This window comes from Squalius cephalus (genome assembly GCF_949319135.1).
Source record: "Squalius cephalus genome assembly, chromosome: 1".
Classification (NCBI taxonomy): Eukaryota; Metazoa; Chordata; class Actinopteri; order Cypriniformes; family Leuciscidae; genus Squalius; species Squalius cephalus.
Window position 1 is genome coordinate 70,463,450 of NC_137122.1, and position 12,875 is coordinate 70,476,324.

The 12,875-nt window shown below is 39.6% G+C and overlaps 1 long non-coding RNA gene across 1 annotated transcript; it reads right to left on the reverse strand.

The window, feature by feature from the left end:
* Nucleotides 1-8,406: 8,406 nt before the first annotated feature.
* Nucleotides 8,407-9,436, reverse strand: LOC307169142. The gene is made up of 4 exons (XR_013823052.1): nt 9,304-9,436; nt 9,055-9,148; nt 8,846-8,964; nt 8,407-8,742 (listed from the first exon to the last, which is right to left on the reverse strand). It is a non-coding gene; the product is annotated as an uncharacterized lncRNA (long non-coding RNA).
* Nucleotides 9,437-12,875: the final 3,439 nt, after the last annotated feature.

Sequence of the window (12,875 nt, forward strand, 5' to 3'; positions counted from 1 at the left end):
GGGTGAGAAGTTTCAGACTGATTTCTTCAAAACATCCGTAAAAATAATATGCAGAAGGTTCAAACAAGCAACTGTGTCTTGTCTGCGAAGGATGGTCCACCATGCACCCAACGCATTCTTTCTTCATTTGTTTGTCGACCAAAATTTCCAGAATAACAGCCAAAATAGCTTTGATAATCCGGTGACCTGTATCCCCTAGGCATCCGTCCGTCTCATCGTTTGTTGTGTCTGGGGTCTCGCTCGCGGGGGCAGGTGCAACTCCGTAGTTTGTGAGGAAAGCCAGATTGTGGTATCCAAGTTCAGTACAGAATGTATTTATCCAATCGATGCTTTTCTGAGGTAATCCATTTGCCATAGTCATTAATCCGTTTGTTGTAAATCCATCAGTACTTCCAAGCAGTTGAGATGATGATGATGATGAAGAAGGAGAACCAGTATCCTGAGACATGATGCGTGAATGAGGTAAGCTTTCAAGAGGCAACCTTTTAATGCTTGTAGAGAGTGGGTGGGGTTATATAAGAACCGCGCCTCTCTGGGACAGCCCACTCGGGGTGGAAAAGTTTCACTTTGATGTTGGCGTAGCGCTCGTACGCATTGGTCCACTGGAAAAGCTGATTGATCTTGGAAAAAATATTTTCCAACACAGCTAGATCCTTCCATTGGAACATGAATTTCAGATCATATAATTCTAAATGATCTTTTTCACAAATTGGCCACGAGTATTCTGCAATCTTGCCAAAATCACTACAAAGTATGTAAATGTAGTCGTCTGGGAATTTATTTATCTGGTCCGCCAAAATCCGGTATCTTGTACCCATGGTTAATCCACTCCACTCACCAATAAAAAGAGGTGTATCCGCCCCTTCATTCAAATCTCTCCATACTTTTGTGTAGAATAAAATCCAATCCCTTTCTGTGAATATTAACTCCGGATCGCCCGTTGATTTTGTGGTGAATCTCTCGTCATTATCCACGTTAACCAATCTGACTTCTCTGTTGATTTTGTCATAATCATATGTACACGCACGTCCTTCAGACAAGTGAAAAGTATATTTCACAGAATCTGCCGGCTCGTGAAGAAATCGCGTTAAGCATGGGCCGTGCGTTTCCCGTTTTTTCCGCGGAGCTAGAGTCAAATCCTCCATAGCTACATCGATGCTTTTTTCAGGTGTTTTCGGGGGTGCAGCAGTTGCCATTGCAGATTTGTTTTGTAAAATCACAAGTATCTCTTGTCATGTTTGCGCTCCTTTTTAAACATCTCATGTGACTGTGACGCTGTGGGAGGTGGATTCCCGTGAGTGATGTCATTTTTTAGGGAAGCCCTTAAACCCCAATTGACCACTCAGCTTTGAGAGGGGTGTGTTAGGGGGTGTGGTCTCTTCGATCCGCTGCTTTGGTTTTCTTTGGTCATTTCTGCTTGGACACCGAGCTGAACGGTCACTTTTTCTGTTTGGGAGTGGATAGGAGATGTGGGGGTTTTCCCAGGGTGACATCTGTTGTGGGTGGGATAGGGGTGGAGCTTGGGTCTGTCTCTCTGTAACCTTCACACACTCTCAGTCCTGACAAATCTTCGGCCTGTGTGGACATTTTTTCACTTTGCTCCAGAAAAAATACACAAGGAAAACACTTTTGAATCTTTAAACTCTGAGTTTTTAACAACTGGGTATGTAAAAATTATCTTTTTGTAAATTATCTTTTTGTAAATGAAAAAGTTGTTTTAATGTTTTAACATCTTAAAATAACACTAACTCATTTTTTAATAACTCTTTTTAGAGAAAAAATGCAATTTAAACTTATTTCATTGATGTTTTAACGTTTTAAAAGTGATGAATGTGTATATGTCTTCTTTAATAAATAAAAAACATTGATCTCATCTCCGACTATGTCTTTATTGTACATTTCTTAAAAAGTTTTACACCTGTTTAGAACTACTGAGCATGGGAAATTTTCCCACGCTTCAGATGTTCATAAGGAGGCGTGCCACAAGTCCGATTTTCCCACGGTGTACGTACAGTCCATAAGTGGGAGGAGCTAACGTGGGAAATTCCCACGTCAAAAAGGGGGCGTGGCTTAGAGGGTCATAAATCACTCAAAAGTGACACTTTGTATCCCTCTATACTCTCTCTAACCTGCTTTTAGCCTCTTAACATCCTTGATGTGTCATTACAAGTGCACAGGTCATGTGAGTGATTCCTTCCGAGTGAACACGGTCAATCTGACTGCAGTAGATGTGAAAGATATGGATAAAAATGATATTTATTTAGCCAGCGCTCATACCTGTATTTACATCCTGTTTTCGGTCAAAGTCCATAGTAATCGATTGTCGAGTTCACGCACATGATCATAGGTACTAAACCAATGCGCGTGATCTCGACAATCGATTACTATGGACTTTGACCGAAAACAGGATGTAAATACAGGTATGTGCGCTTGCTGAAATAACATCACTTTTATTCATATCTTTCACATCTACTGCAGTCAGACTCACCCGTGTTCACTCTGAAGGAATCACTCACATTAGCTGGGCACTTGTAATGACACATCAAGGATGTTAAGAGGCAAAAAGCAGGTTTAAAACTTGCCCCATTGAAGTCAACAGGGTGCAAATTTTAAAAAGAGGATAACTCGGTTTAGGCAACACCGATTTTTGTCGTTGTTCTCTGTACTGACAGCACTCCAAATGTACAAAAAAATGAGCTCAATGTTAAAATTGACCGGAGTTCTCCTTTAAACCATTTGGCATGGTTGGGCTTAGATAGGCCTTGCATGAATTGCCCAGTTAGGACCCACATAAGACCCTTACAGATCCCTTTTAAAGCCCATCTGGGCATCCACAGCTGGATCCTGGGTGCAAACCCACTTTAAACCCCTTTGGGCAGGTGGGGCCCCAATGGGTCTGGCATGAATTGCCCAGTTAGGACCCACATAAGACTCTTACAGAGCCCATTTAAAGCCCATCTGGGTAGCCATGGTTGGATCCCGGGTGCAAGCCCACTTTAGACCCATTTGGGCAGGTGAGGCCCAAATGGGTCTGTCATGAATTGCCCAGTTAAGACCCACATAAGACCCTTACAGATCCCACTTAAAACCCACCTGGGCATCCACGGCTGGCCCCATGTGGATCCCGGGTGCAAACCCACTTTAAACCCCTTCAGACTGCTGGGCCCCAAATGGGTCTGTCATGAATTGCCCAGTTAAGACCCACATAAGACCCTTACAGATCCCACTTAAAACCCACCTGGGCATCCACGGCTGGCCCCCATGTGGATCCCGGGTGCAAACCCACTTTAAACCCCTTCAGACTGGTGGGCCCCAAATGGGTCTGTCATGAATTGCCCAGTTAAGACCCACATAAGACCCTTACAGATCCCACTTAAAACCCATCTGGGCATCCATGGCTGGCCCCCATGTGGATCCCGGGTGCAAGCCCATTTTAAACCCCTTTAAGCAGGTGGGCCCCAAATGGGTCTGACATGAATTGCCCAGTTAAGACCCACATAAGACCCTTACAGATCCCACTTAAAACCCATCTGTGTAGCCATGTTGCAAAGCCCACTTTGGACCCCATTGGGCAGGTGGGGCCCAAATGGGTCTGACATGAATTGCCCAATTAAGACCCATGCAGTACCCTTAGAGGTCCCACTTTTAGTACGTCTGGGCTTCCACGGCTGGCCCCAATGTGGATCCCGGGTGCAAGCCCATAATGGGGCCCACATTTGCCGCCCATGAAGCCCTCATCTGGGCCCCACATGTCATTGCTGGCTGGGCTCTAGCCTTGGCTACCGTATATAGACCGCCTGGGCCTTACGCTGATTTCCTAAAAGAGTTTGCAGATTTTCTCTCAGATCTATTGGTCAATGTCGATAAAGCATTAATTGTTGGAGATTTTAACATACACGTAGATAATCCAAATGATGCGTTAGGGGCTGTGTTTACAGATTTATTAAATTCCTTTGGGGTCAAGCAAAACGTCACCGGACCAACTCATCGTCTTAATCATACACTCGATTTAATTATATCATATGGAACCGATCCAACCGATATAGATATCATTCCACAAAGTGATGATGTCACTGACCATTATATGGTAACTTGCATATTACGTACTGCTGTAATATGTCATGCTGCGCCGCGTTATCGACCAGGCAGAACAATCCTTCCATCCACCATAGATAATTTCTCAAATTGCTTATCTAATCTGTCTCAGCTGCTGCCTGAACCCAAACAAACAGATGAATTAGAAGAACTAACTAGCACTATGAGCACCATTATCTCTGGAACACTGGATGTTGTTGCACCCATTAGATTAAAAAAGGTCAGAGAGAAAATTAAAGCACCATGGTACAACAATACTACGCATGTTCTAAAGAGAGAAACCCGTAATTTAGAGCGTAAATGGAAACAAACTAATTTAGAGGTCTTTAGAATCGCGTGGAAAGACAGTATGCCACGTTATAAAAAGGCCCTAAAAGCGGCCAGGGCTGAGCACCTCCGCAAACTAATAGAAAATAACCAAAATAATCCAAGGTTTTTATTTAACACCGTGGCTAGACTAACAAATAAACAGACATCACCCAAACAAAATATCCCGTTACAGTTTAGTAGTAATGATTTCATGAACTTCTTCACTGAGAAAATAGAAAACATCAGAACCACAATTGTAAACGTTCAATCTTCAATCGCGCCTTATTATTCAGCCTCAATTATCACCCCGCAAGAACAATTACAGTGCTTTACAACTATAGAACAAAAAGAGTTAAATAAACTTATCATTTCATCTAAAACAACAACATGTTTATTAGATCCTATACCAACTAAACTATTGAAAGAAGTGTTACCTGTAGTGGAAGAGCCTCTCCTCAATATTATTAATCTGTTAAGCTGCAACCCCACTTTTGAAAAATCCCCAGAAATGACATACCCAAACTGAAACAGATACAGTTCATGAACCCTTTGTACTAAAAGCACAAGTATGATCTCATTTGAAAGCTGACACCTGGTAGTTTATTGTAAATGTAGAATTAATTATTGTCATAATGAAAAAAATTGTTATAAATAGCTTCAAAGTTTTGTAAAGTTAAAAATTAATTTTTATGAAACATCCTTATGAAAATAAAATTGAAGTTGGCACTGTAGCAATCTAGAAATGCACTACAGCTAAAGCCACATGTCTAAACATTTTATGTTTAAAATCTGAAGATAATAAGTCCAAAAATCTGTTTTTAGTTAAATGTTTTTCAAGACCATGTCAGTTGACTTTATTTTGATTTGACTCTAAAATGCAACTGATGTTTATTGTCATCTTCTAAGCATCTATCCAGTATATTGTCTCTATTGTTTTGTGGTGCAAACGATCCCCATTCAGTCTCAGTCTCCCCCTGCACACATTCACACCTCTCCAGCCTGGTTATGGCTCTAAATATGCATTTCTTTTGTCTGCATTATAGTTACCAACGACTGGCTATTCACAGGCTATTCATAGGGTTTCAGTCCCTAATTTCTTTTCTCAAAGTTCACCTCACATTTTAAACTGTATCAAATGCATTTCTTGAATAAAGAAACATTTCAGTAAGCATTCAAAAAATCATAAAAGTATAACTTCTAGGTGGCAGGTGCACCTAGGGCTAGCTAGCATGTTAGCTTAGCACACCATCAATACACGACAATTTATGAGATTAAAACCATGTTTGTGCTCCAAACTTACTTTATAACGCAAGTCGAGTATTTTAAATAATCTTCTGTGATCTAATTTGGCTTCAGATAAAAAAAATCAGACAGAAAATATACTATTGGTATAGTATTCAGAACAGTGATAGTCTATATAGATTAGCATTACATTATAAATATAATCTATTATTATAGAAATACCTGGCATGGCTTGAAAAACACAGGCAAATCAAATATCATTGCAATCATGTTTATTGTCTTCAAAACATCTTTATCTGCATGTTACAGCGCGATCTCTGTAGCTTTGTGTGTATCAGTGACGTCCTGGAATGTCACATGATCATAGCTCTTCTTCATGTTCCATATATGGAATATTATTGTGCATATAGCGCCCTCAGGCTATTGGTATGAATTGAAAACACAGTATCAGAGTATCTAAGCGCTCATAATGATTACATCGACGCATTTGGGTATAAATTCAATAAATAGTATTCCTGTCTATAGAAATCTGTAGAGTTGGGGTACTCGAACTCGGACTCGGACTCGAGTCCGGACTCGAGTCCAATTTTTAATGAACTCGGACTTGTCACGCACTCGGATGAATTTGTACTCGGACTTGACACGGACTCGGACATTTTAGACTCGGAAAATTTGCCGAGTACAGTCGAGTCCGGGCACTGGAGGACACAATATTATTCAAAAACGAAACAAAACGAAACTGCTTACATTGTGTTGTGTCAGTGTTGAGCATTGTAGCCAATCACATATATGTATATTAAGCGCATGAACACAGTGGCCAATCAGAAGCGTTTTGAGTCACCATGCGTAGAAGTCGCTCAAAACCTATGTTCAGAATCAGCGCGAGTTTTATCCTTTCGCAAATCTCCTCATAAACAACAAAGTCTTGACGCGATGTAAATAAGAGATTCGCTGTGCAGTGCGGACAACTTCAGTGTTTATGACGAGAGTTTCAGTGAGAGTGCAGAACGCGGTAAGTAAGTAATGGTTTAAAGTGAGCGCTATTGACAATCTAAATAATATATTTTTTCATGCTTGTAGAGGACCAGTGGTTACGTTCACACTGTAAATTAAAAAGAGTGATACAGTTTACTGCATTTAAAGGTAGGGTAGGTAATCCTGTTCAGAAACATTTTTTTTTATACTGGGTGAAATGGTCCTTCCATTCTGATAGTAGTCAATACATTATGTGTTCAGAAAAAGGAATGAAAAAAATCTGACCTCTGTAGCAGCTGTAGGACAGTAAAAACTCTGACCAATCACTGCCATTCGGAGCGAATGTAAAGAACCAATCAGATGCCTTCATGTCTCATGCCCGAGCACCACTGCGTGCACAGCCCTGCGTGCACTCATCACATGTCACCGTTCCCAGAAATATTCAGCTCATTACACCGAGTAAGCAGGAGTTTGCGGCACAATGGCTGAGAAAATGCAGCAAAAAGTACCAATGCCAGCTTTGCTACTTTGCTAAACTACTTCCTCGGACCCTGCCCGCACTCTTGAACGACCTCCTCTGCTTCGTCCCCGACCCCGGAGTGGACCTGTCCTCGAACCGACGATTGTAACGTGTGTAACGTTAGTCCTCATCAGAGTCAACAATGTTTTCATCATGGAAACTCTTACATGCAAAACACCGTATATGTTATATGACTCTTACACGAAATTCACCTTCATCACAGTTTAACTGATGGTAATGGAAAAACGTGTATCAATGCAACCTAGCTTTGCCTTATAAATATAGCTTGTTACCTATAGCCTAAATATAGCTCGTTACCGAATCAAACAAAATATATTTTAAACTTTACCAGTATCGATATGCTAGCTTGATAGTGAGTACTAAAAGCCATCATATTTGTTTATATTCATAGTGATAAAGTTAGGTATTTTATTACATGTGATTCTGACATGATGTCACTGCATGCACTGCGCTCCTCTCCACTCGTCTCATGTAAATAAATGCGTCTTCCAGCTGAGCCTGAGCGTTTGGCGTCGCGCGTTCATGTGTTTTGGGGGCATGGCTTTGGAAGGAGCCCAGAAGGGAGGGGGTGGAGTGAATGGAAATAATGAGCTGTGTTTACAACAGTCGTGAGAGGTCTACAGACACTCGATTTTTATACTTTCTTTTTCAGAGTACTTACATTTTAATTATGTATTGGTATATAAAGACAGTTTAAACAAATTTGGAATGTTTTTTTTTTTAGGAAAATCTTACCTACCCGAGCTTTAAACACTGCATGAAAATTGGGATTTCCGACCCCGTAAACGGCCGTAAATCTCCCTAATTTTCGGCAGTTAACGACAATTTACAGCCTGTGAACGTCGCGTTCGTCTGTGCCGAATAATGTCGGAAACGAACCATGACGTATGCAGAGCGCTCGCGCCGGAGGTGTGAATGGCTCTAATTACCATATGAATAGCAGCTCCCGCCAGAGAAAGGCTTGAATTTCCTCACTCACTATTGGTTGAACCCACGTGGTTTAAACAAGAAAAATCACTCGTGATTGGTTGGCAGATCTGTTACTATTGGTCACCCTCGCTCATTATAAATTCAAAAAATTATAATATTCATATAAATTATATATAAATTATTTTTTTATATTCATAATATGCTATTCTGTGGTATATTCATGTCATTGTTAACCTATCGACTACTACACTATTACCATCAAGGACATGAATTTATAAAGGAAAGGAAAATTTGCCAGGGACATGCTGTTTATTCAAAGAAAGAGCTTTATTAGCACAAACACAAAACAATACACCTATGTACAAAGCATAGATCATCTGCACACACAACATATTGGAAGCTCAGTGTCTGTTTTCATCTTCGGAGCTGTAGGTGACTAGCGGCGCTCTCTCTGAATTCGATCCACTTTGAAAACGTCTGTGGTGTGTTGCCCTGTATTTAGGAGTCGCCTCTAATCTCGACTGCAGCGTAGCACAGAGCTCTGTGAGCTCCTGGCTGGTGGTTGAACTTCATCGGACATCAGATCTATGGTGGCGCACTTCCAAATGCCCACGTCATCCTCACCTAGCACACCGTCTCGCTTCTAGCAGCTGTAAAAACAATACAGACAATCAGTACTGTGATGCACTGTGTATGGACACAAAACATCTATTAATGCACATGAAAAATAGTCACATTGACTAAAAATCTTACCCTCTTTCTTCTCGCCCGACTCCGAGCTGAACTCTTCACAGCTTCGGCCTGCAATGCCAGATCTGGTTGTTTGTACCTGAAGCTCCTGCGTGCTGTCTCGTAGTATGTCTTACAGGCAGCTGGAAAACAATTAAATGAGAGTGATATGAATAAAAACAACACAAGTCACAGTAAAATGAAACAAGGAGAAAACAGTAAAAGTTACTTACAATGTCGTCATGATCAGCGTCATGAAAATCTGGACTTGCAGACATGGCTCTGAGTAAATGTGAGGTTACGCCCTCGTTATGAGGCGAGGTTACTCTGTGGAAACATGTATGATTAAGATCGTAAACTATAACGGATCTATTTTCAAGAGAATGAAAGAATATTCTTTGAATCTTACCTTTAAAATGTTTGTAAGTTTATATGAAAGTAAAAAAATAAAAGAATGTAAGATTCTTTTTTTATTTTTTTACCTTGATCCAGTTCGTAGCGCCCACAATTTGTCTCAGAGTTGTGAAGATGGCATACTGCTTCCTGTAAATTACAGGATTATTTACATTAAACAAATAATAGCCATCAGCCATCATTATGAGGTGATGTTACTCTGTGGAAACAAAATGTATGATTAAGATCAGTATCTATAACGGATCTATTTTCTTATACAAGAGAATGAAAGCATATTCTTTGAATCTTACCTTTAAAATGTTTGTAAGCTTTTATGAAAGTAAAAAAAAATAAAAGAATGTAAGATTCTTTTTTTTTTTTACCTTGCTCCAGTTCGTAGCGCCCACAATTTGTCTCAGAGTTGAGAAGATGGCATACTGCTTCCTGTAAATTACAGGATTATTTACAAGTCGCCTCTAATCTCGACTGCAGCGTGGTACAGAGCTCGGTGAGCTCCTGGCTGCGAAAGGACGGAGGTCGCACAATCCATCCAGACATCCCGCCGACGATGCCGTCTTCCTCATCAGACATCAGGTCTATGGTAGCACACTTCCGAAGGCCCACTTCATCCTCAGCTAGCACACTCTGTCTCGCTTCTAGCAGCTGTAAAAACCAATAAAGATAATCAATACTGCGCAATACACTGCGTATGGACAACACACATCTATTAATGCACCTGAAAAATAGTCACATTGAGCAAAAACTAATCTAATAAATCGTACCGTCTTTCTTATCGCTCGACTCCGAGCTGAATTCACCACAGCTTCCACCGGCAATGCAAGATCTGGTTGTTTGTACCTGAAGCTCCTGCGCACTGTCGTGTAATATGTCTTTAAGGCAGCTGGAAAACAATTAATTGAGAGTGATATTAATAAGAACAACATAAGTCACAGTAAAATGAATAAGAACAACATAAGTCACAGTAATATTAAACAATAAAGGAGAAAAAATGCAACCGGGTGAAATTCAAGAAATACACACCGGAAGCAAACTATGCTTTTTGAAATTGGGGTTTTATTCTGACTGCTGTTTAAAATAAGTGACAGCGGTCAATGGAAGCACAATTAAACACATAAAAGTCTGATTAAGAAAAAAGTTTGCCTTGTTCGAAGAGATTTCACAAGAAAAAAAAAATAGATTTCACTAGTTAAACAAAAAAAAAAAAAAAAAAAAAGAAATTGTAGAAACAGTTTACAGTAAATTTGAAGATGACAATCAAATGTCACAAAAAGCTTAACCAGTGGATCAATGCCCAAATCCACAGAATACTTAACTCAATTCAAACTGAAATACAGTGTAATACACTGCAACTGGTCAGATTTAAATTGATTTCTCCAAACCAAAATACGTTACAATTAAATATGATAACACAAACTGGAATACGGCAGTGGCTGAGGTAACGTTAGGCCTAAGTTACAAGAGAAATAAAAGCACTTTAACAAAGCCACAACCCACGTTTAATCATGCCATGCGGAACCAGAAATATGCATTTAACCATTAAGTTATACTGTATAATCACAGAATATAGATTCAACTAATTAACAGATTTATCAAATAAACATGCCATCAGAAAATTTCCCCCATAAACCATGAAACGTACATACCCAATCCTTTACCGTCCGATCACCACGAGGTTCACTCGTCACACATGCGCTCCAAATAAATCTATAAACAAAAATGTACACATCAAATGTTCTTTTAACTTCGCTTCACAACTTATTTGTGCATATTAAAGATATTGGAGTAATATTTACCAAGAAAGAAGAACGTATAACACAGAATCCGCTCGATGCACGCACCGTCATGGAGCTCTCCTGAACAGTGTAAAATGGCGTCTCTGGTCGCGCGCACGCGTCCAGCACAAGTGAATAGTAGCGCGAGAAGAGAAGGATTTCTTAAAGGGGCCACACACATTTTTAATGCAAAATAGAAACGAGGTATATTTACACTACTACTAGGCCAGAAAAGTAACAAAAAAGTTACTTACACACAATATTGTCATTATCAGCATCATGTCAATTGATCTAAGTAAAAATATATGCACAGAATTGAGAAAATAGTATTTAGCCTATAGAGATAAATTGTGGCCTATCACAGGGCAAACATGTGAATGTTCACGGTACATTTTATGCAAACAACTCTAATCGTAGTTGTAACTCTATATGTACAGTAGGCATAATTCTTGTCATTGCGTGTGTGTATGCAGCATGAGTCAAATACAATCTTCTGTTTGTGTTGTATTATGCACAGTGGTTGGGCTCTAAGAGATTGTGATGCTGTTTGCATGGAATGCACATTTTACCTTTGTGGCAAAGCCTGATTGAAATTACTTGTTGAAATAAATGGTTTTGTGTCTTTTTTACATAACATTGGCTATTGCTAATGACACATAGTAACTAATCTAGCTACTTTCATTAAATATATCAATTTAAGCTAAAGTCTATAATTAGGCTTTACTGAGCCTGATCTATTAATACCAGAGATTTTCTTAGAATTAAGTAAATACCTTTTAGAAAAATGTTACCTGGGGTCTCACCGGGACACGCAAATATGAGTCGATCACCCCTATTTTATTCAAACTCCACTGGCTACCTGTCACATTCAGGATTGATTTAAAAAATTTACTATTTGTGTATAAAGCTCTTAACAAACCGGCCCCCAATATCTGACCAATCTCCTCTGCCCGTACACTCCATCTCGTACTTTGAGATCCAGTGATCACTGTGTTCTCATCGTGCCCAGATCCAGACTTAAAAAATGAGGCGACTGCACTTTTGCGACTGCAGGCCCAAAACTTTGGAACAGTCTACCCCTCTATATCAGACTAGCTCCCTCAATTTCCATCTTCAAAACATCCTTGAAAACTTATTTATTTTCTCTTGCTTTTAATACCCCTTGACTATGATACAACTATTGCCTTTTTTTTTTTTTTTTTTTTTTTTTATTGTCCTGTTTCTGCCCTGCATTTTATCTATTGCCCTGTACAGCACTTTGGTCAGCCTTGGCTGTTTTTAATTGTGCGTTATAAATAAATATTGTATTGTATTGTATTTTTTTTAGAATTAAGTTAATACCTTTTAGTCACCTGGGATAAAACTCCCCCTGCTACCCTCATTTGCATTTGTAAAGCTCACAGCAGTCTCATTTACATGTTAAAGCATTAGAGGGAGGGGGGTCATGGGGCAAGCAAGTCCCACGTCAATTTCCGACAATTTCCGACAGTTTGCAGTGTTGCCTGTAAATTGCCGTTTGCAGTCGTAAACCTGAACTTTCACGACAATCTACAGCGCCGGTAACTGTCGAAAATCCCACTTTTCATGCATTTAAATGTGGGAGAGAATCCGCAGAATTTTAGTCCTGTGAGTCATGAAATTGCGATGATTGACACAGTAACCATAGCAACATGAGAACGTGATAACCAAAGCAACATTTTGGCGTCTAATAATGTTATGATTTTTGTTACATTGATTTAGCCTACACTTTAGTCATAAGTTTACATACACCTTGCAGAATCTCCAAAATCTAATATTTATTTATTTTTTAATGAGGATGATCATAAAAACATTGTTTCTATTTATTACTGTCCTGAAAAATCTTTTTC